The sequence below is a fragment of the Camelus ferus genome, chromosome 12 (genome assembly GCF_009834535.1).
Source record: "Camelus ferus isolate YT-003-E chromosome 12, BCGSAC_Cfer_1.0, whole genome shotgun sequence".
NCBI classification, from domain to species: Eukaryota; Metazoa; Chordata; class Mammalia; order Artiodactyla; family Camelidae; genus Camelus; species Camelus ferus.
Genome location: NC_045707.1, coordinates 60653871 through 60677885, shown reverse-complemented (window position 1 = coordinate 60677885; position 24015 = coordinate 60653871). Strand labels below are relative to the sequence as shown.

At 36.6% G+C, this 24015-nt stretch overlaps 1 protein-coding gene across 4 annotated transcripts in view; it reads right to left on the bottom strand.

Moving 5' to 3' along the window:
- OSBPL8 (oxysterol binding protein like 8) overlaps nucleotides 1-23827 on the bottom strand; it is a 133800-nt gene extending 109973 nt beyond the window's left edge. For 2 of the 4 annotated variants that reach the window (XM_032493724.1, XM_032493726.1), the window contains exon 1: nucleotides 23434-23824. The gene's annotated coding sequence lies outside the window, so the exon portion shown is untranslated. Of the gene's footprint in view, nucleotides 1-20403; nucleotides 20517-23433 lie in introns of all 4 variants that reach the window. The other 2 variants (XM_032493725.1, XR_004324806.1) reach the window with 2 other exon arrangements.
- Between the last annotated feature and the right edge of the window lie 188 nt (nucleotides 23828-24015).

Here is a 24015-nt window from a genome sequence, read left to right as displayed (position 1 = left end):
CATTTAATAAAAGCTATTATATGATCAAGGCAATCTATGAAGGGTGAAAGGTCCAAACCCAAGGTCAGCCAAGAAATAGTTAATACTGCATGAAAGGATTAAAGAAATACTATACCAACCTAGAAACTGTAACAATATTAGAGGGTTTTTTTAACCTGTCCACAACCACTTCCCCTTCCTGAGATAATACGCATCTTGATCTTCCTTTGAGGAAAACATCCTCTTTCAAAGTATGTAATTGGTGCCCCACCCTTTCCCAACAAAAAGCAGGCAATAAATCCAAGCCAAGCCAATCAGTCCCTATCTGTCTCACTCGCTGAAAAATGTGAATCATAAACAGTGATCACATGAATGGAAAATCAATTAAAGAACTGTCTATCCTAACGGAGTCTCTATAAAGACTATCCAACGCTTCCTGCTCTCTAGATCTCTGGAGCTGCTCAAGTGTCTGTTTTTTCTAAAACTTAGTTTTTCAGCTTTAATTCAATAGTATAAGCTTACCATTCCAATGATTTAAGTTAGAACCCTAAGTGGACACAGATACTATTTCAGCCACTTATAACCAAAATATGTGACATTTGAATAATGAAACAAAATGAAAGTTAACTTCAAAATATTTTAAATGAATTTATAAAAGTGAAATCAATGTCAGACCTAGAACATAAGACACCAGAAAACTACCATAGAAAACACAACAGTGTAATATTCACCCTTATGTTTCTGACTAGGTGCTTTAACTTCATTAAATAAGATCTATCATACAAACATCATGCAAGCTCAGGTTTTTATCAGAATCATAAGGAGAAAAAATTGTGTTTAATCAGAAATGTGATCTCTACCTCAATTTTAGTTTGGCTCTTACTATCCAAGGTGCTTCCTCTGGAGCTCCCGCTTCATATCTTTCACCCACTATGAAATGAAAGATTTGTGGTCAACTGCATGATTAGTACTAAGAGGAGAAACATACCTAAAAATATCTACTCAAGCAGCTGACTGACACTTGTCCAACTGATCTTGTAATCTACTGCAGTCTTTATGGACAAGTACAGGAAGGGACACAAACTGATGACAAACCCATCTAAGGCCCTGGACCACAGTCAATCTATACCAATAACTGAAAAAGGGGAAGCTATTAACCTACCTCTACTTCATCACCTACCTGGTTTCTAAAATTTTAAGTTGTGTTAAGAGCAAAGCTAAGAAATGTCTTTCAGAGGAGAAATGTGATTTCAGTAGGAAGAAAAAATTCACATTTGTTTCTACCATGGCCTAGAACATTATTCACTAGAATTAAAACGCATAATCAAGATCCATCAACATTTCTGGTAAGCGAGAAGTGAAGAAATGGATACAAAATAAGCAGAAGATAAAATCCCTGTCCAGGAAAGCATACAATATAATTGGAAGAACCAAATATACACATGAAACATGTATTTTTTTTTTCTTCTCTTTTAAGTTGAAGTATAGTCAGTTTACAATGTTGTGGCAATTTCTGGTGTACAGCATAATATTCCAGTCATACATGTATATACATATATTCCTTTTCATATTCTTTTTCATTATAGCTTAGTATAAGATATTGAATACAGTTCCCTGTTCTATACAGAAGAAATTTGTTGTTCATCTATTTTATATATAGTAGTAAGTAACTGCAAATCTCAGACTCCCAATTTATCCCTTCCCATCCCCTTTTCCTCCTGATAACCATAAGCTTCTTTTCTATGTCTGTACTGTTTCTGTTTTGTGAATAAGTTCATTTGTGTCATTTTTTTGGGATTCTATATATGTGATATCATATGGTATTTTTCTTCCTCTTTCTGGCTTACTTCACTTAGTATGATGATATCCAGGTCATCTATGTTGCTGCAAATGGCATTATTTTATTCTATTTTATGGCTGAGTAGTATTTCATTGTATATACATATCACAACTTCTCTATCCAGTCATCTGTCGATGGACATGTCTTGCCTATTGCAAGTAGTGCTGCTATGAACACTGGGGTGTATGTATCCTTTCAAATTAGAGCTTCCTCCAGATATATGCCCATGAGTGAGATGGACTGCTGGATCATACAGTAAGTCTATTTTTAGTTTTTTAAGGACTTTCCATCCTGTTTTCCATACTGGATGCACCAAACTACATTCCTGCCAACAGTGTAGGAGAGTTCCCTTTTCTCCACACCCTCTGCAGCATTTATTGTTTGTGGACTTTTTAATGATGGCTATTCTGGATGGTGTGAGGTGATACACCATTGTAGTTTTGATTTGCATTTTTCTGATAATTAACATATTGAGCATCTTTTCATATGCCTATTGGCCATTTGTAGAAACATGTATTACTGATTTGACAAAAATCAATATGTAATTGAATATGTGTTACATTTACCATTTCTCCTATTATTTTTACTCTTAAGTAAGGAGAGGTGGCTTAAGAAAAGAAGGAAAATGAAAGCATCTGGGCACTGTCTTGAAATCAAGAATGGTATTCATTCACCCAGGATTTTTTACTTCAATTTACATGTAGTCAGAAACTGAACTAAATGCAATCTGTATCTAACACTTTTCTCAATATAACATGTTCCCATTAAGCACACCCTATAGTTTTGGCAATTGCCATTAGAGTTCTTCATATATTCATACAAAAGACTGCTTTAGACAAGGCTAGAATGCTTCTGTTAAAAAGAGACAGGAGAAGGAAAAGAAATACAAAGTCTTAAAGTAATTGAAAAGTGTTACAATTTCATTTCCTGTCAAGTGTCAGATCTGGTATTTAAACCCATACGTGGCTTCTGGTACACACTTCTGGGGCTACAGCCCCAATTTACTGACCTTGTCAAAAACCATATAGAGGCACCAATGGAATGTAGAGCTGCTTACTATCAATAATAGTGAGACAAAGGAAGCACCCCAGTTGTTAATTCCTTCCAGTTAGCCGAAAGTAGTTAGCATCTTCCTTAATACAAACAATGTCTGCCTTGGAAAATACTAAGCACAAAGCCTCTGTTGGTGGCAACATATTTGAAACTAACAAAATCAAATGAAAAACAAAAATTAACAACATATACACAAACAGCAGTGAGGGCAAGGGAGTAAATTATGCGAAGATTTTTTTTCTATTTCCAAAATGATGTTGGGTTGGGAGATTTACACTATCTCCAAAAATTATAAAAATAAAGTATAAGAGTACGGTATTGGTGTACCACATATATATCAATGGAATAGAGCAGGAAGTCCAGAAATGGACCACACAAACATGGTCAATTAATTTTTAACAAAAGTGCCAAGGGAAATCCAACAGGAAAGGGAAACATTTTCAATAAAACTAAGTATTAATTAAAATATAAAACCTTGGCTCTTAAACCAAACACAAAAATTAACTCAAAATGAATCACAGACCTAAATAAAAAGCCAACACTATAAAACTTATAGAATAAAACATGAGAGAAAATCTTCACAGCTTTGGAGTAGGCAAAAATTTTTTAGGAGTTGTGTGAAAACACAAACAATGAAAGAAAAAATTGATATGCTAAATTTGATAAAAATTAAAAGCTTCTCGTCTTCAAAAACAGTTAAGGAAATGAAATGGCAAGCCACAGACTGGGAGAAAATATGCATAATACATCTATCTGACGAACTAGGATCCTGATTATATAAAGAACCTTTAAAAGTCAATAAGAAGAAAATACAGTTTTTAAAGACAAAAGATTTTTAATATTTACCAAAAAAAGATACAAATGATCACTAAGCCCATGAAAAGGTGTTCAATACCACTGGTCATCAGTGAAATACAGACAAAAAAACAAGAGACATTACTATATAACCACTAGAATGACTAAAAAATGTTAAACTGACAATATAAATGTTGATGAGGATGGGGAGCAACTGGAGCTCTCATACATTGTTAGTGGGAATACAAAAGAGTACAGCCACTTCTAGACAGTTACACAGAGAAAAGGGAAACATGTCCACTGAAAGATTTGTACATGGATTTTTCAGAGTAGCTTTATTCTCATCAGCCAAAATCTAGAAACAAGTCAAATTATCTATCAACAGGTGAATGGCTAAACAAAGTGTGGTATATTTATTCTATATAATCGAATACTATCTAGCAATAAAGCAATCTCAAAAGCATACTGAGCAAAAAAAGTCAGACAAAAGCATGTATTCTGTTCTTCCATTTGTGAAATTCTAGAACAAACAAAAACAATCCATAGTGGACAGAATGCAGACCAGCTATTACCTGGGAGAGAGTGGGGAACAAGAGACATTAAGTGGGAAAGGGCAGAAGGGATTTGGAGGACTGATGAAAATGCTCTATATCTTGACTGTAGTGGTTGTTACATGGGTGTATAAATTTGTCAAAATGCAAATTATATACTTTAAATGGGTGTATTTTATTCTATGTAAATTACACTTGAATGAAAAATATTTTAAGTGGTAGATTGATAGGTGTTAAATGGTACAGAACAAGAAGGGAAAGGTTACAGAAACAGAGAAAAGCAGAATGACTTTGTAAAACGCAGTGATTTTTTTTAAATCATGAAAAAAGTTCAGTTTTTGGCACAACTAAAACTAGGGATGTAACAAGGAATTTATTTAATTTCATCTGTAAAATGGGAATAACTCACAGGATAGCCATGAAAATTAAATGAGATAGGTAACACTATACCTGGTATATCACAGAAACACAACTCAGATTAGTTGAATCTATAGCTAGCCATGTTAAGTGTTAAGGTGAAACCAAGAAAATAAGTAATAGTTACATGGAGTCAAGCATTTCTACAGGAAATTATTTTCAATGCCAGTTTTAAAAGGAGAAAAGAAAGTGGATAAAACAATGCAGGTGGAGGGAATGGTAATGCCAAGAAGAACGGAGGCGGAAAGGAGCAAGTCGTGTGTAGGAGATGGCAAAATTAGAGTGCCTGTGGCAGCAAGTCCATATACGCGAGTGACAAAAAAACCAGGGTGATTTTCCCATCTGATGCAAATATTCATTTAGATTTTACAGTAGAATCCAGAATAGAAACTTCAACCAGTTGATGCTATGGTATAAAATAAATATATTCAACTATTTAAAATAGGAAAAAAGAAAGACTTCTCTGAGAAAATATGAATACTTACAACCATCAGCTTCAGTCTCTTGGAGGTTAGCCATAGTTCTTCCAAAGAAAAAATAATTATTAAAATGTAATTATAGCTAAGCAACATATGGACTTGCTGTGTAGCTGTCACTGTGCTCTTGAAATTATGAAAGCTTTCACATTTCCTAGAATCTGAATTCTATAAGTGATTGTTATTTTGGAAAACGATATAAAAAAAAATCTCGCTCCAAAACTATCAACTACAAGAATTAACTCACGGCATACTAGATATCAGAATGCTATAATTATATTTCAAGAGACCTAATATGACCAAGATCAGAATTCTTGGGTATTTATAATTTTGAAGTATTTTTACATGTATACGTTTAAAAGTGTGTAATAAAAGAAAGCAGGGTTTGTATTCTTATGTATTTAACTTAAATATTTATTAAGATTTTATGTATGTGGCAGAAGTAATTCCTTTCTATATTTTATACACAGAACAGAAAAGTATCTTTTCAATGCTTTGTATCTGTGAAGACACAGCCAAAATCGTAATAATTTGAGACAATTTAGTTGCCAGAATGAGAGAACTGTTCAGAAATGCAGAATGAGAATGAGATGCTATGAGAGATATAGTATTAAAGGGTAATATGCTAACCTTTAAACAGACTAGTAGCAATGTAGCTATGGTGAGGACAACGAGGCAACATGATTAAATTAACTCGAATCTCTTATTGAGCAAGGATGTCATATAGTGACAGTCAGCTAACAAACAAGGTTTTATCTGTTCCACCTACATCAGAGCAATAACCAGTTAAAGGCCTTGGCCCAGAGTGTTAAATGTAGAGACTGAAAAATGATCTTATCTACTTTTGCTTCCTTGGGCCCATATGTTACATATCAAAAACAGATGGAAGTATTCATGAACACATAAAAAATTATTGATAAATCAGTCAGAATCACAAATTCTTTTCTCTTTAAAATTTAATTTTCATGATGACAGTATTTTATATTATAAAATATTTTGCAAAGCATTTCCTATATGCATACTAGAAAAAGGAAGTTCCTATTTTAAGAAATATAAATTAGAAAAAATTTTAATAATATTAGCAATAAAATATTAGTTAAGACCCACCACTGTTTTTAGTGTTTGCTTTTTGTAGAAAGGAGATTTCAGGGAGACTGATACTGTTAAAGATTATTTATTGTTTTTAAAATGAGAATTGTGAAACTTATAAAATTAAACACCTTCAAACAGTCCCTTTAAGTATAGTTAAAAGGTTTTTATCTTTGTAAATAAACTTATTTTTATTTAGAGGTGGGAAATTTGTCCATGGTGCATCTGACTTACTGAGATCAGAGCTCTGAGGAAGAGGTTCAAAATTTAAAGGAATAGTCTCTTATAAGAAGCCCTTCTTAGGCCACTATTAGATAAGTGGAGAGGAAAAAAATTATTCTGAATCTCTTGCTTAGAGTGTGAAGTACATTTTGGGCCTTTCACATTTCAATCATGCCAGCCAACAGCCACGCACTTAGGAAAAATAAATTTAAACTAAAACTCTCCGGGCAAGCCACTGTTGGGAGTCACTAGTTTTCTCAATTATTCTTCTTTATACTTATTTGTGACTCTGCGTTAATAAAATTCTATTTGGAAAAATATAGCTAATTTTTTTTAAGTTTAAGCAAAAAAATCAAACGAAAATGGCAGAGAAATTCAAAATATATAAACATAACAAGACTATATTAGAAAAATACAAGCCAAAGATTAGGAATAAGAGTCCATAAAAGCTTAACTGACAAAGAACACTATGGATAAAAAAAGAAAACAATTAAAAACATATAAAAAATAAAATAAAATAAAAAACTTAAGATACCGAAAGCAAGAAAACAAAAACCATCTTTTCATAATGTAATATTAATAAGAATAGAGCAATGCTAATTCAAAAGCTGAACGCCTTCACTCAGAAATTCTTCAAACTAAGACTGTTCCGCCTTCTCAAGTTTTTCGTAAAGATTTTACTTGGCAAATAATCGCAAAGTAGAAAGCCAAAAAGCAGACAACACAGCATAGTTCCTGGTCTCATACCAATGGCTCCTATTCCTAGTGCCCTGGCTTTTCCAAGACTCTTAAGTGAGAAGATGACACAATTCCTTAAAGAATGCTGAGCAGGCTGTAAGTTCCATTTGTCTTATCTCCCATGAGTAATCAACTGGTAAGACCAAACATAGACCCAAACAGACCCACCCACATCCCACATCCCCCCAAAAGGGGCGTGAATTTGCAGTCAAAATGTAATGAGCTATAAGAAAGGTATTTTTTAAAGGGGCCAGCACTATCCTAAAAGCAGCAGGTATGCCTACAGAGTACACTAGTAAGTGATAGGAAATCATCTTTTTGAATCTTGTTTCTAAATTCCTTCCACCCCCTCCCCTTTTGTGTTTTTAATTTGGCAAGAAATTATCCCTTTAGGTATTCACAGGTGGGTTAAGATAATCACTTTCTATATAAAATTCAAGGAAATGTCTGCCTTTTTAAATGCTGGAATTCTAAACAAATTTTAGAGCTATTAGAAATCTTCAAATCACCCACTCATCACCTCTAAATTCTACAGATGGACAAACTAAATATGGAGGATTAAGTGACTTGCCCAAGATCATGGAGCAAAAAGAGACCAGAACCCAAGTCTCGTAAGTCTCAGTTTAATGTTTTAAGAACAAAATACAAATTCAATGGGAGGAATTATTAGGATTCAACCTTTTACTTTAGTATGAACTGACTGGTGAAGAAAACTTTAAAACAACACTACATCCCAGTTCTGTTTTTTAAAAATATTATATATATACATATATACATATATACATAAAGAGAGAGAAGTGGGGAGTGAGGGAGAGAGGAACAGAAGAATACCTGGAAGAATAACATCAAACTGGTAATCAGCAAGCTATTTGGAACATTAAGTGGGATCTAGTGGCAAAAGAAACTAACTTTATGAGTTTCTATAGCTGTTGAATTTTACAGTGAGCATATGTTGATGTAATAATCATGTTTTTTCTTTTAAAAAACTTAGACAAATAAATACTTCATCCAGAAGAGAAAACGCATCTCAAAATGGCTTAAGTCTCACTCTCCCTCTCCCCTCTCCCTTCCCTGTGTGTGTGCACACACCTGCACACTGACACACACACAAACACACACAACTCAAAAGATACTATTTTGTAATTGGGGTTGACTTTGAAATTATCTTAATTTGGCTTCACACTAAATGGGGTCTTCCTTAAGAATAGCCTAACATTAACATGCTAGGATAATTCTAACAAGTTAGGGTAATCAAAGAAATTAAAAGTCTGAATTTCAATTATAAAATGCATTTAAAGAATTTTCCATTAGATACATAACAGTAATAGAAGGTGAATTAATGTATTTGTAATAAATAAGAATATTGTAGTTTAAAAATTATTTCTATATAAATGCATACTGCTAATGTAGTTTCAATCATGTTAAAAAAAAAAAAAAAAAACAGCATTCCTGGTAGGCTAAACATCCCTCCTACATCCCTCCCATAAGTTTATTATTACACTATGGCGTTCCTTGCAAAATGGTAAAGACAATGGTAAACTTGAGCTCAGTCCTCTATGTAAATTATGAATTTCAAAATCAAGAGGTCCAAACAATGAGATTTTATATATTTCTCAACGGAATCTTATGCTGATTAGCAACCATCAAGATTATTTACTCTCTTTTCCCATAATTTGGAATAATAAATATCCGTCCAAAGAGTAAGGGATGTTTTAAATGAGTAAATTGTATTTTCTTCACTCCTCTCTCCATTTCCTTCTCAGCCTATTGAAATCTGGTGCCTATGTCTGTAATTTCACTACGATTACTCACACAAAGATCCTTCATGCTAAATTTAATGCTTCCTTTGCCAAACCCTTATTCAAAGATCCTCCTGACTTTCTAGTCTCTCTAACCAATTCTTTTCTGATTCTTTCACAAGCAACCCTCACTCTGCACAGGACTTGGACACTGAAGTGTCTCAGGGTTTTATGTCATTAGAGTCTCTTCTCCTTCTCTCATTTTCAACTACCACCTTCATGCAGTTACTCCCTACTCATGTAACCAACCTAGAACTCTCTCCTACATCAAAATCATATATCCAATGACCTGCAGCAGAGGTTCAAAAGCTTTAGGAAGCATCAGAATTACCTGGAAGGCTTGTTCAAAATCAGACTGCTTAGTTCTACCCACAAAGCTCCTTATTCAGTAGGTTTAGGTAGAACCCAAGAATCTGCATTTCTAATAAGTTCCCAGATGACATACTTCAAGCACCACTGGCCTACAGGATTCTCCCTTGGATAAGCCATAGGTACCTTAATTTCAACACAACCCAATGGGTCTCCCACCTATCTTCTTGGTCACCTTCCAAACCATTCTTTACAGAGCATTCAGAGGATCATTCTAAACTTGATCATTACACAAGCCTTTGTTTAAAAAATTCTAATGGTTTCCAAAGGACCTTAAGACAAAAATCAAAATCCTTAACATGGTCTAGCAAGCCTCACATAACCCGGTCCTTACCTACGGTGCCACGCTGCTATCACTTTCAATTTTCTTTAAGCTCCAGTCACAGTAGACTCTTTCAGTTCCTAGCAAAAGCCAAGTTCCTTGCTGTTTCAGGATATTTAAACAAGATGTTCTGCCAGAAATATTCTTTTTTCCCTCAGCTTAAGTCACCTTCCTTGGCTCCCCTCCCCCACTAACTCAGCAAAATCATCTATCATTCTCTATTTCCTCCTCTTAGCACTGTCTGCAATGGTGATTACACAGTGAATTACACAATTAGTAGTTTATGGTCCATTCCCCATCCTTCCCACACACACAAACTCAAAGAGGTCACATGTCTATCTAGTTCCCACTGAATTTTCAGGCCCTTCCCTAGTGACTTGCACTCAAATATCTGTTGAATTAAACATCTTGCAACATTAAATTATTTTGAAACTTCAAAAGAAAAAGTATTACTAAAAAGGGAACTAGAGGTTTTTTCTAGTATCCTTTAGTATTCACAAATAAGGAAGCTTCATTAAGCTCTACTATCAGGGAGTTTAAATCAAGAAAAATAATACCTTCAGGAGATAAAATGAAATCTTCCTATCACAAGCTCCTCTGCAACAAGATATACAGGTATATTATTGCTCATTATCTGGACCAAATAGAGTACAGCACTGATGTTCGAAAGCCATTCAATAATACATGTTTATAATGCAGCCTAGTATAACTTTTGCAAAAAAAGTTAATTCATATGTAAACCTGCATCAAAGCGTACACTCAGGCTTAGCAACAGAAGTGATTTTAGTTCATGCCAGGAAATGGGATAAGGTAGATGCCTGGAATTAAACCTAAACACAAATAACCACAAACTGCATAATAAATACAAATATAACCAAGAATTAAACTATTATGCAAACAAACATTCTATAGATTCTGACCTCCTTTAATGGAAAGAATACCTGCCATGTATAATTCATTCACCAACTCTTTTTCTCTGAAGCACATGCTAAATCAGCAAAGCACTGGCCCAGGTGGCACACAGAATACAGGTACAACTATATTAAGATGTAACTTTAACTAAGGTAGCAGAATTTGCATCCAAATAAAGGTTATCTCCATTCAGAGTGGTCATTTTTAGAAACCATTTCAACTTGCCATCATACAAAACAATTTTGGAACTCCTCTCTTCTAATCACTTCCTATGCTACCCTATAAATGACACAAGAATAAAAGGTTTCATCCTTTTGGTCACTGATTATTTTTAACTAAAAATGGCATTTCTCATTTTGATCACTAATTTTATGTAGGAGACCCAGTTAAGAATGACTTTCTCCATATATCAAATCCATTCTCAAGAGATGTCATTCATCACCATAGAATATAGGTAAAAGAAGGAGGTTGAAGGCATTAAAGAAATGCCAAAAGAATAGTTTCAAAGGTGTTTTTGAACAACAGTGACATTGCTGAAATAAATTCAAGATAACTCTGAACACATCATTTATCTCTTAGACATATAAGTTTTAATATATTTATTTAAAAGCTGGTCACATTTCTACTCTGGGTACAACTGATAGATAGGACTAACCCCTGACTTCTGGGTTTCCTGAATAATGGGCGATATAATGCAAAAGCACATTTACTACAAAGTACAGATTCAGAAATGGAACAAATTTTAAGAAAAAAATCTGGTGGTCTACTCTAACTACATGGCTTGGGCAGTATCCTAAAAAGAACATGGCTGTAAAATGAGATAGGCCAAGGTTCAACTTCTTGCTTGGCTCCTTAGGAGCCACATGACTGAGCATATTATTTGAACAAGTCTGCATGACATCAATAATTCTATCTGTAAATTTGGTAAAATACCATCTATTTCAGAGCTATTATAAGAATTATATTACCTATTATGATATTGGAATTCTAGCCCCTAACATGTTCAAGGAATCCTCAAAAGAACCTAAGAGGCTATCTGTTCCAAATTCTCCATTTTACTAAGACCCGAAGAGACTAAGTGGTTTGCCAAGGTCACAAAGTTACTTAGTAGGAAAGACAATACTTCTGGCAGGTTTCTTATTTTCCCAGTGCATCCATTTACTCTGTCAGTTGGTGGTTGTAATGCTAGGTTGCACAAGTCTGTGACACAGGGTCTCAAAGAGGGTTTCTGAGACAGTGATAAAGCAAGGCCTCTTAAGGCGTGTTTGCAAATATGTCACTGGCAGTCATGTACTAATAATTTAGTCCTATATATTAAATGTCTCTCCTGGATTTTAAGCCTTTGTTTTTAAAGTTAGATATTTTACATTACAGTTAAAACTACCTCATTCTACATAAATTTTCACTGTCTTCCTGAAAGGTTCTTTTCCAAGGAAAATATGAACTTTGTTTTAAATCAAGATACTAAAAAAAGAGTGGCTGTTTTTCTCATTAGGCACAGTAACTGGTTATAATACACCAAAAAAGAGTTACCCCAGTTTCCTACAAGTAAATTCATACCAATATTTAAGCTGAGAGTTCTTTATTAAGGATCAAGGCTTGAAATGCAAGATCTAAAGTTAATTTAAGATAACCTCAAAGAATATTATTACTGATTTTCTTATTCAATCCTAAAAGCAATTTCTTCACATTTTGATATAAATTAAGAATGGCTTTCCATTTTGGGGATGAAAGAAAAATGAGTGTCTGAGTGCCTAACTCTGGCCTAGATGGTTCTGGGGTTTGAATTCGAGGTATAAATTACTATAACCAAAGTACTCATCATCTTTAATTTATTGCATAAGTAATCAAAACACATAATTACACTTCCACATGCCAGTTTCAAAAAGGATCTATAAGAACCAACACAATTTTTAATATTTGAATTAAAAATGACTACTAAAAATGAGAAACACTGAAAATAAGTCATAATGAAAAACTGTTCTTAAAAGAAAACTGATCAATATGGTGGCAATAAAAAAAATTCTTAGAGAATACCCAAAAATTTTTTCTGAATTTAATTAAAATTATATTTTATCTCATAGCCACAAAATGTATCACTGATTAATTTCAACTTATAAGTTTGAAGAGGCTAATTACTATTTATTGTAAATTAAGAAGTCCTAAAAGATAATGAAATAAGACCTTGCTAGATAAATGCTAAATATGTTAAGCTATCAACCTCTTAAACGAGTCTCTGCTTTCACAGAGGAATTTTTTCTAGTAGTGAGAGGCTATTTTTTTTTTAATTGCTACACCCTAATCACAAATTCTTGGGAAAATAAAGATATAAAAACCATAATTTCCCAAATGATCAAACTTTTGAAAATAGTCAAAATACTATTTATATAATGCTAAAGATTCTATTTTAAAATTTCAGGAACAGTATGAAAAAATATCAAAATTATAAACACAATAGAAGCAATAAAGGATAAAGGAGCCAGTCAAGAAGGAAAGTAATTATGACAGGTATCTGAAAGGGAAAATGCTTGGAATACATGAAAAAGGTAAATCAAGAGACATATAACCACTATCTAATTGAATCCCTGGATTCTAACACCAAGAGTTTCATACAATATGGAGAAAGTTCAGAAAATAATCAGTAAATATATGTCTACTGTATTAGGGAATATTTTAAAACTTTGACTTCCCCTACATTGGGCAGATAAAGAAACTGCAAAAGAGCGAATTTCTCTTCTAAGCTACTTTAAATTTCAAATAAGTATTTACTATGTAGGTTATACAATATTTTACATAATCAGGCCAAATCTAGGAGTTTAAGCCTTCCAAATCACAACCTTCCTGACAGGATTTCAACTTCAAAGTAATCAGCATTGTTAAAATCTGAATTATATAAACTTCTGATTGCAAAAGAATTATATATAACGCCAATCATTAAAGACCCACATCCCAGCAGTCAAAACCATAACTATAGAAGGAAAAATTACAAAATCTCATGAGAGAAGGGCTGAACAAGAGTAACAGGGAAATGCAGCAATATCAAAGAAGAGAGGAGAAACAGATTAATTTAAATTTGCTTGCCCAGGATAAATTACAATCCATCAATTTACCTGAAGATTCAGGAAAGGAGGCTGGGAAATAAAAAAGAGAATAAGGTACATAAAATGTAAAACAATGCTGGGAAATTATTTTGGGTATAAAATGAAAGAAAGAGATGAAAATTAAGGCCTTCAATAAACCAGCAAGGCAATCTAAGTTCAACATTTAAAGTACCAAAGATAATCATGCAAAAGAGAAGGAAAAGTAATAAAGAAAAACATCAATAACTAAGGAGCCAAAGTAGCTGTAACAATTAAGGCAGAGAAGTAAATGAAAAAGAATAACACCTCACCTGCCTGGATACAACTGAGAAACAGAAAATAAGTAATGAATAATCAAAAGATCACAAGAGCCTGGGTTACAGCTGATATGCCATTCTCTGGAGCAAAGTCACTATTTTATGCACAATTCGAAACGGTCTCATTTAGTTTCCAAGTAACAAAGTAGAAATGGCAAGAGAATCGTTAACAACATGTACTGAGTTGGGGTAGGTGACAACAGAAAAGAAAACAGAAAAACTAGGAAGCAAACAAGAATTCAAAAAGATTACAAATTTTAGGACCAACTAACATAAAGGTACAAACACCTATACAAATCAACAGTGAAGAAATATCACTGTATTTCAACACAGTATCATGATTACAATTTCTATGAATAAACCTATATTAACAACAACAACAACAACAACAACAACAACAACAACAACAAAGTTCAATAGTTCTATACCTTCTATTTAAAAAGCTAGGAAAGGTCTCCAATAAAAGATAAGAGACTGAACATAAAATCTCCCTCCAGTTATTCCAGATATCCCACTGAAATAAAAGCAATTCATACAGGAAAAAAATGAAACCATAAGAACAAAGAAATTAAAAGTGGGGATAGAGCAGAGAGGGAAATCAACAAATTTCTGAAAGATGAAAGCAGATGTAAGGTTAATCGATACAGCAAGCACAGGAAGCCACAGCCTCATTATACCCTTTAAGAGTGATGCAAAAGGCTGAGAACCAGTTCAATTCTGACAGAACCCCAGAGAGGCATGATTGCAAAGTAAATGGTTCAGCAAAGGATGGGAATAAATAGTGGGGCTAAAAACAGGAGAATGATACATTACTTGACAAACTGTATAAGGGACAACTACATTTCCCATCTCCCACCTCCAAGCAGCACCTAAACAACTGGCATTTACTCCCAGGCAAAAAGACAGTCAGCTTTTCTCTAAAGACAGTGAATAACTGTCTAGGGACAGCTAAGCGGGGATGCTGGTACAGAGTAATAAACCCTCCTTATCTGGCATTTAGAGGCCCCACAGCCTGGAAGCAGGCTCCCCCCTCTTTCCCTAAAATGTTTGCCAATAGATGGGCCCTATCCTATACTATCCTGCCCCCGAAGTGCTGTGCCCAAAATTCTTACTCCAAGGTAAAACCTAAACAGGGAAAACAGTCCAAGGATCACAGTGGGAGAGGGATGACCAGATCAGGAAGCCAGTCTTTCTTTCTGAAACCTGAAGAAACAACCAAACATCACCAGGCATACAAGAAAAACAAAGCATGGAAAAAAAAAAAAAAAAGATTACAAAAACTGACCAGAAAGGAAAAGGAAATAATTAAGGAGACACAAATATCTTTTAAAAATCTACTTTTCATATTCTGAGACTAAACACAGTATTACAACATAAAACAAGAAAAGAATGGTAGAAAAAGAGAACAAGAAAATTCATAGATTACCACCCTTCTCAAAAAATCAGTCAAAAACCTAGGGGGGAAAAAAAACCCTGACCACAGAGCAAAGAGAATCACAAAATATTACAGTAAAAATGAGATGAGGATCAGTCTCACTGACCAGAGAGAAAACATTTGCCCCCTTTTAAAGAATGGAAAAGCAAACAAGAAAATGAAGAGAGGAAAACATCAAAGACAGAAGAAAATTTCTTAGAGTTGAAGAATCTGATTCAAGAATAAGGGCAACTGAGTACCCAGAAAAAATAACCAAAACAAAACAAAAATAACTTGTATACCTCATTATGACTTTGTAGCAGAAAGATAAAAGAGAAGATCCTAAAAGTTTTCAGACAGAAGAAAGAACAAATCACCTTAAAAAGACAGTAAATTAGATGACATATGACTTCTAATCAGCATCCCTGGAAGGTGGCAGACAACCAAGCGATGCTTTCAGAGTTCCAAAGGAAAATTATGTACAACCTACAACACTGTACCCAAACTATCAGTCAAATATGAAAACAAAATGAAGACATTTCTGTACATAGAATAATTCCAAAAATTTGCCTCTCAAAACAACTTTTTTGGGAAGTTACTTGAAGATGTACTCCAGGAAAAAGATTAAATAGATTTAGTAAAAAAAAGAAGAAGAAGATCTATAATAGAATAGATCCAATTCAAGAGGACAGTGAAAGGAAGTTTCAGAAAGAGACCTAAAAGGCAACTAGTCCAAGTTGAAGCAGAATTACAGGCAACTCCAGATAAATAAATAAGGAACACAGTACAACAGATAGTATGCTGAAGAGCTGGGAGGGGTGGGGGTTAGTGGGTGGGGACACTATGATAAAAGCATACAGTACAAAAAAGGGGGGCCATTAGAAACACCAAGAAAACAGGAAGTCATGCCCATTGTTTTTAATTCAATGGCTAGATTTTAAGCAACTGATAAAATAAATAAAATAAAATCCACTAAACCTTGATGGTATCAAGGAATTTTTCTTCAAGTGCCCCAAGGTCTGCTTAATAGGATCTGTGGAAAAGAAATCATAATCATACTACCTGGCCTAGCATTAAATAATATTTACATAGTCATAATATCAAAACTACTGGTTTTCATCATTTAGAGAGAACCTATAGACATATGGGCATGACAGCTGGGGTTGGGAGGATGGAGGAAATATGTTTATCTAGGCAAGAAGTATAGCCACCAGTTCAGAAGGAAAAGGAAAGAACAAAAGAAAAAACAGAAAATCCAGACAATGTCTAAGCTGATAAATTAACAGACATGTAGATCAACATTCAATAGAAACTAGTGTTTCACAAAAAAAAAAAAAAAAATAGCTTCCTCTGTTGCATATTCATAAACCTCCCCCATGAATTCTACTCATCTTCTAAGAGGAGAAAAAGTCCTTTGATTAAAGATAAGTTTCTTTCAGTTTAAAATAATTTCTTTCAGGTTAACTCAGTTTTTAAGGCAGTGGTTCTCTGCTGGGGTTGATTTTACCCCCCAGGGGACATTTGGCAATGTCCAGAGATATTTTCAGTCATACAATTAGGGGAGATGCTACTGACATCTAATGGGTAATGGGGAGGGATGCTGCTCTACAGTCTACAACGCACAGGGCAGCCCCCACCACAACAAAGAATCATCCAGCCCAAACTGTAAAGAGAGCCAAGTTAGAGAAACCCTGGACACAGAGGAAAGCTTTCGTGGGCACAGGGAATGTTATGACTCGTCTGAATGTAGACCCATGGACTGCCCTCTGGGTCCTCGTGGGCCTCGGAGGTTTGATAGGGTCATAATGGTATCATATGCAGATCAGTATGTTGGAGCAGCACCCAGTGGATCTCTGAACTTGGCCCCACCTCAGCTCCTGCTGGTATGGATATTCTTAGGGCCTCAATTATCTCTTCTATGCAGCCCATGCAGCCCATGGTTAAGGCAACACTGGCTGCTTAATAAATAAACCTCAAATTTTCAGTAACTTCACACATTAAAATGTCTCATTAAAATTACTGTCCATCATGAGCGCTCCTGTTTGCACAGGTGCACAGCTTTCTTCCACATGGTAATTTAGGGACTAGAGATCTCCCAATCCCTGGCTCTCCCACACACCCAAAGAACCCCAGCCTCTGCATCTGGCTCTTGGGCTGGAAAAGAGAAAGTGGAGAAAGACAGCTGCTTTTCTCCCACCGCAACTCAAAAGCGACACCACCTCATTTCCATTCACATTCCACTGGTGAAGCCAGTCATGTGACCCCACCTAGCTGCAGGGAAGGAGGATGAGGAGAAAGGAGAGAATGACTGAGAAATATGTTCCCAGTTGAGGAGCCACGTCCCAGGGTTAACTGTACTACAGCAGGGGAGCACAAATTTTGGTGGGCGTTGAGCTGAACCTTCCACAGCCGCTCTCCCCACACTGTACTGCATGGCCCCTCCCCTCACAACAGCAGCCTCATGACAGGCTTGCTGGCTGGCTCTCATTCTGTTAACTTCTATTTCCTTCACTCAGATTATGCAAGAACTTCCAGATCTCTTTAATACCACCGAAGAACCACACGAAACTCACAGGGTGCATCTCTGGGCCTCACTTCGCCTAAAGACACCACTTTCTCCCTCTGCAGTCATCCCATGTCAGCACAGGGCCGCGTGCATGGCAACAAGCCAGCTGAGTGGCTGGGTAGGTTCCGAACTTGGGCAGTCAGACTCCAGGGCTGGTGCTCTTCTACATCTCCAGATTTCCAAAAGAATAGGTAGTCAGAGAGTCCTTCGGTCAATGAATCCACATTTTGGAAAACAGCCTAGGAACTATTACAAACTCCCCACTATGATGCACAGCACTGTTCCTTAGTTCTGGATTGCTGATCTTAAATGTCATTATAGTCAAAGCAACAAGTAAAATTATACAGTAAGCAAAGCTCCTCTTCAGAAGTCCTTCATCCTACTCTGGGCTTGAACAATGTACACGTCCTCTAGTCCAAGGTTCCCACTGCATTACTCTTATCCACTAATGGAGTTACTTTGACTGAACTGCTCTCTCTCCAAATACACCATACTCTCACCTCATCAAAATGTACCCACACAGATTCCATAATGTTCACAAGAGCCTGAGCCTTGCTCGTAAGAAGCTATGTAATCTGATAAACTACTCCTGCTAATAGTGGCACTTGGCGGCCAAAAAACAAGTTACTTTAATGGTGGAAATTTCAATAGGATAAATTTCAATTATATAGATTTGCGACTTTCAAATATCATCCATAAAAACCATCCATACCAAATCTGTACATCAGTCTTACTCTTTGAAAAAAACAGTTTAAATTTTAAAAATGTAACAAGTCACCTTAAAATACTGTATCTACTATGTTCTTAAAGTTTCAGGTTAGTCTGGAATTCCTTAGTAAGAAAACGGTAACTGAAAGAACAATAAAGAATTATTCAGTCTACTAAGTAAAAAACAGGATGTCAGTCAAATACATGTGAAATGTAAAAAAAAATCAAGGCTATATGCCATCTTATTACAAATTGTATTTTGATCAAATCATAAAGTCAAAATAGACTGGAAAAGATCATAAAGGTCAAAACCTGTCACAAGAGGCAACTGCAAATAAACTACACAATGCAGTGCAATACAATGGCTAAAAGTGCAGGTTCTGAAGTCAAAGGTCAGGTTAAACCTTGAATTCAAATGCTTTTGGTAAGCTCCACCACCTGCTACTTAGCCTCCCCTGTGACTCAGGTTTAGTTCAAACCCCACTTCCACGGCCTACTACTTAATCTTTCAGTGCATGAGGATTTTAAAAAACGGACAAGAAAATAGCCTGATTTGGGGGCTCACTGTCAGGTACACATGTCAAGCACCTGATACATGGTTAGCAGTCAACATATATGTTATTATTACTGTTGTTGTTGTTGTTGTTGTTATTATTATTATTATTATTATTATTATTACCAACCACTCCTACTAAGATCCCTTCAGGCTATCAATCTCCCTTTGAATCTATCATGTTTTTAACAACTCCAAATCAAAAAATTTCTTCTTTTTATCTGAAAAGAGCCTTCAAGCTCAAAATCCATTTCTTTTTTTTCAGTCCTTTGTAAATATGGAAGATGGCAGGTAACTGGCTTATCATTTGAAGATTCACGGCTCTTTTTAGTCTTTTTATAATAAAATTCCCTTCCAAATACTATACAAAGAACAGACAGCTCCGTGGATTTAAATAGTACAAAGAGTTCACAAAGAATAATGAAATTTTGAGATTCATAAAAGAACAAATAGCTACTGGGACAAAAAGCTGAGAAAAGAAATGATGCAGAAGTCTATCTGCCTGCTCAAAAAAATACTGAATTCTAAAATAAAGCACAGCAGGTAGCAATTCTTCATGGTTTGCAGTCAACTCAGATCACTAAAAACATATGGAAGATATTTTGGGGTTTTTTTTTCCTTAATAGCAGGAAACTGTCCTGCTTTTTCACAATGAACAGAGATCACATGACAGGCAAGTATAATTTCTTCAAAAACAAATTCTGTAGAGAAGCCTAGAGGCTCAGATCTTTTCAGCTACACATATTCCTTAAAGCTTTACAAATTTGAGGCATCTAGCATTCCCTGCAGTTTGTAACATTAAGAAGTAACAAAATTAAGCCTCATTTCTATCAGAAAACATTATGCCTCACTGAAAGAAAACTAAGGGTCTAAAATTTTGATACTGATAAATTTAAAGGTAATACCACATGAATCAAAGCAAAGGTCAAGTAGGTATTAGTGTTTGTGATAAATGCACCAAAACATCTTTTAAAGATCTAAAGACAAAAAAAAAGTTTTAAATAATTTAATGTTTATTGACTTCTATGTTTTAAGACATTGAGATGGGCATTTTCACATATATTATGTAATTTCATTCTCCCAACAATGGGATGGGATGAGGATTACTATCCTCCTTTCACAAATGAGAAAACTAAGACCCAGTGATTTGCGTAAGGATGCTTGTATAAGATGCCATCCGAAATCCAATTCAAATTTTCTCACCTCCAGTTCAATGCTCTTGCTTTCCCTGTAACATTGTCACTTCCAAAACTCAAGCACTCTAAATTTTGGCTCTTTTAAAGTGTGGGAATCTTTTCACCTGGGAGAGGCAACAGCTGTGAGGGAAGAAGAAAAATTCTTTATAATGTTACTGAAAAAGACTCACTGTGCTTAATCTGACATGACTACCCAGTCCAATTTAAATGCTTCGGTTCATGCTGTCTACTACTCTTAGAACACCTGCTTATCTTCAGATAGACAGCTTTCAACAAGACCTAACTGAAGAATGGCCTCTCCCAAGAACGTTCCCCAGATTAAATGACCTGCTACCCTCCTCGCAAGCCAACATTTTCACCTCACTGTCTGTATCTAATTTGGACTACATTACCACAAACTCCTCTTGGTTCTCCAGTCATATATCTGGAACCACATTTTTTCATTCAATAACTACTAAGTATTTGGAGAGTCAATGGTGAGCAAAATAGACAAGGTCCTTGCTATGATGGAGAGCTTACATTGTTTCTAACTTAAACAAAAGTAAAAATAACAAAGGGTAGAAGAGTATGATGCCTCAGGACAAGGATTCCTTTCCTACAAGGTCTCTGAAGAAAACACTCTCCTTGCAAACTTGATAACATTTCTCAAGGAGGAAAAATCCCTTCTATTATGTGTTCCAGATGAGACCTTCACCTTCATGCCTTTTGAGCAGATATATGAGGGGGTGGTGACCAAGGTACAAGGACAGATCTGAAATCTTTCAGGGGTTTCCTGAAAGAAAATACTGACATGAAATCTTCACACATTAGTTCATACATCTCTTCCTGTGTCTCACCCACAAGAAGACTATATTTCAATCTCCCTGTATGCAGCCGTCTTCATTAATGAAGTATTCAGAGGCTTTTTAATTCAAGTTGTATTTATATATTATTTGTAGGTCATAGTCATAAGAATAAGGTAGGACCTTTGTCTTCCACTTTTGAATCCTCCACTGCTCCAAAAGCATTGCTACAAGTGTGCACAGCTTTAGATTTCATAATATAAACATTAAAATATAACACTTCAGGTATTACTATTAGGATAAGGATTTTCCAAAATAATATTAGAAAACTACACCCAAGTATCAATTCCTTATTTTGTCACTCATGCTTCAACTCAAGTAACGTGCTCTTAAAGAATTGTGTGTAAACCAAGTTTAAATATACTAAGAACATTCACTAGTTTAAAAAATTATGCAATTTGTCCTTTAAAAAGAAAGATCTTTTGTAATGCACATTTTGTAAGTTCATAATTCTATCACCTTTTTCTTAAATCAAAACTCAAAAGATAATTTCACTACACAGAATTGTATATTTATCCCCAAAGTGTATTTTAAGGTTTTGCAATTCAAAAGTGAACCTAGAAATCAGATATTGCCAAATTTATAGGTGCCATAAATGATTTGTAAGAAACATATTTGATTGCCTCTAAAATATAACATTCTAACTGAAAAAAATGTAGCAGCATCTTTTCACAGATCGCAGATACAATAAACACGATTCAATGAAAGAGAAATAAACAATGACCATTTTTAATTAAACAGGCACTTCTAAGCATCTGTGTACAATGTATTGTGGCTCAAACGGTTCACATGGAATTTGACCGCAACAACTTAAGTTCCATAATTAAAGACCTAAAAGGTAGTTCTTATGTTTCATCTATCCCCTTTCCCATTACTCTGAACAGGCATATTGTAGTCATACCATACACTGTCGCTATCAAAAACGGGGAACAATTACTTGAAATCAGTTGTACTTTTAATAGCGGGCGAACTGCATGCCCTTACTCTTCCTTCCTCAACCTGTTTCACAACGCTAACACGTTAATAATTTCACTGCAAAACAAGCTCTAGCAAGCATAGAAATTGACCATAGTCTATCAGCATGATCAAGTTTAGATGGCACCGGATGGTATGGACGGAGAAAACCTAACAAGCAATTCACCCATGCTCCTCCCCAATCCTTGCTCTACTTGGATACTAAAGGAGGCGAAAAACTTCCAAATGATTATTTGAAAAGACCTAAAGTGGCACTAATTTGAGGCTAAATTTAAGGAGAAGTTAATAAAAACTAGTAAACATACACAGTGCATTCTAATACTACTTAGAAATCATTTGTCTTTGTGTCAAATAGACAAAAACTTCACTAAATTATTCACTTAAAGTGAATATTCTTATATCATCAGCTAGATACGTTTTCCCCATCTGTTTAGGAGCCCAAATTACCTATTATTTCAGGCAGCATTTAGATAAAATGAAATTGGGTATGTTCCCCAATGCAGATGTCTCTCCTAAAGAAGAGCGTTAAATGACTTTCGTGAATGGAAAATCTGCAAATACTGTTGCTTCGCCTCGGCAGGTCTGGAGTGGGTGGCTCAATAAACCAAAAGCACGCTCTTTGTGAAGCAACATGGAACCTGATTCCATTCTTGAGAAAGGGCTGAGAAACAAATATTAAATTTAAAATTACAACAAAAGCTCCGCCTTCCTCCTACACTACGAGAAGGCCAGAGGAACTGAGGTTAATAGGAACAACATCGTGCCACCCGGCTCTGCAGGGCGGGTGCGGTCTGCGGTGCGTGGCACAGCCTCCTCTGGGGCTGTCACAGGAAAACGGGAGCCTCGCCTAAACCGCACCAAGTGACAAAGCGCTAGCTCTCCCGCGCACGGGGGCTTTCGGCGAGACCCCCGCCGCCTGCCAAAACTTCAGGAGGAGGCAGACACTCAGGGCGATCAAAAAGCTCGCAGCGGCCCCCTGCCCCTGCCGCGGCTTTGTAAGGCTGCAGACGCACCGACGGTGGGCCCCAAAACACTCCATCCTCGCCAGCCTTTGGAATTTCCCACTTAAAAAGGGGACAAAGGAGCCAAAGAGAAACTCCCCGGCGCGGGGTGCCCGGAGTCCCCGCCGGCCCGAACTCAGAACGTGAGGATCAGGGTGCAGTCGCCCGCAGGGGTGCGATCCCACCGCCCCCCAACTGAGGAGCGGACGCGACACTCACCGGTGCGGAGCCCCGGAGAGGCGGGGCGCCAGATGCCGGTTCTTCTGGGGCCCTGCACGCGTCCAGTCGGACCCTAACTTCTCTCGGCTGCTGTCGCCGGTGGCAGCTGGGGCGCGAGCCCAGACCAAGGGCGCGGTCTCGCCGCCGCGGAGGCAGGACCCGCGAAGGAGGCGGAAACTCCGGCCCCCTGGTCCAGGGCGGGGCGGGCCCCCACCTTCCCTCCCTCTGCCGGCTATCAGCGGCGGCCTCTGCCGCCACGAAAGCTAAGGCTGCAGCCGCCCGGGCTGCCGCTACCACCACCGCCCAGCCGGGAACGCGTCGCGGCCTAATGCTGTCATCGACCGCGTCGCCGCCTCTCTGGGCATCCAGAGCCGCCAAGATCCTTCACATTCGAGAGCCCTCCCTTCCCGGCCCCGCCCCTCGGCTAGCGGGCTCAGGCCACACCCCTTTCCCGTCACGTGACGACGCGCGGAGGCGGCCGCGGAGACTCCTCCCCTGCGGGGCGGGCGTCAGCCGCGCGGGAGCAACTGTCAACACCTGATTCTGGAGTCTTACAGCCGTCAAACCGCCTCCGCACCCTTG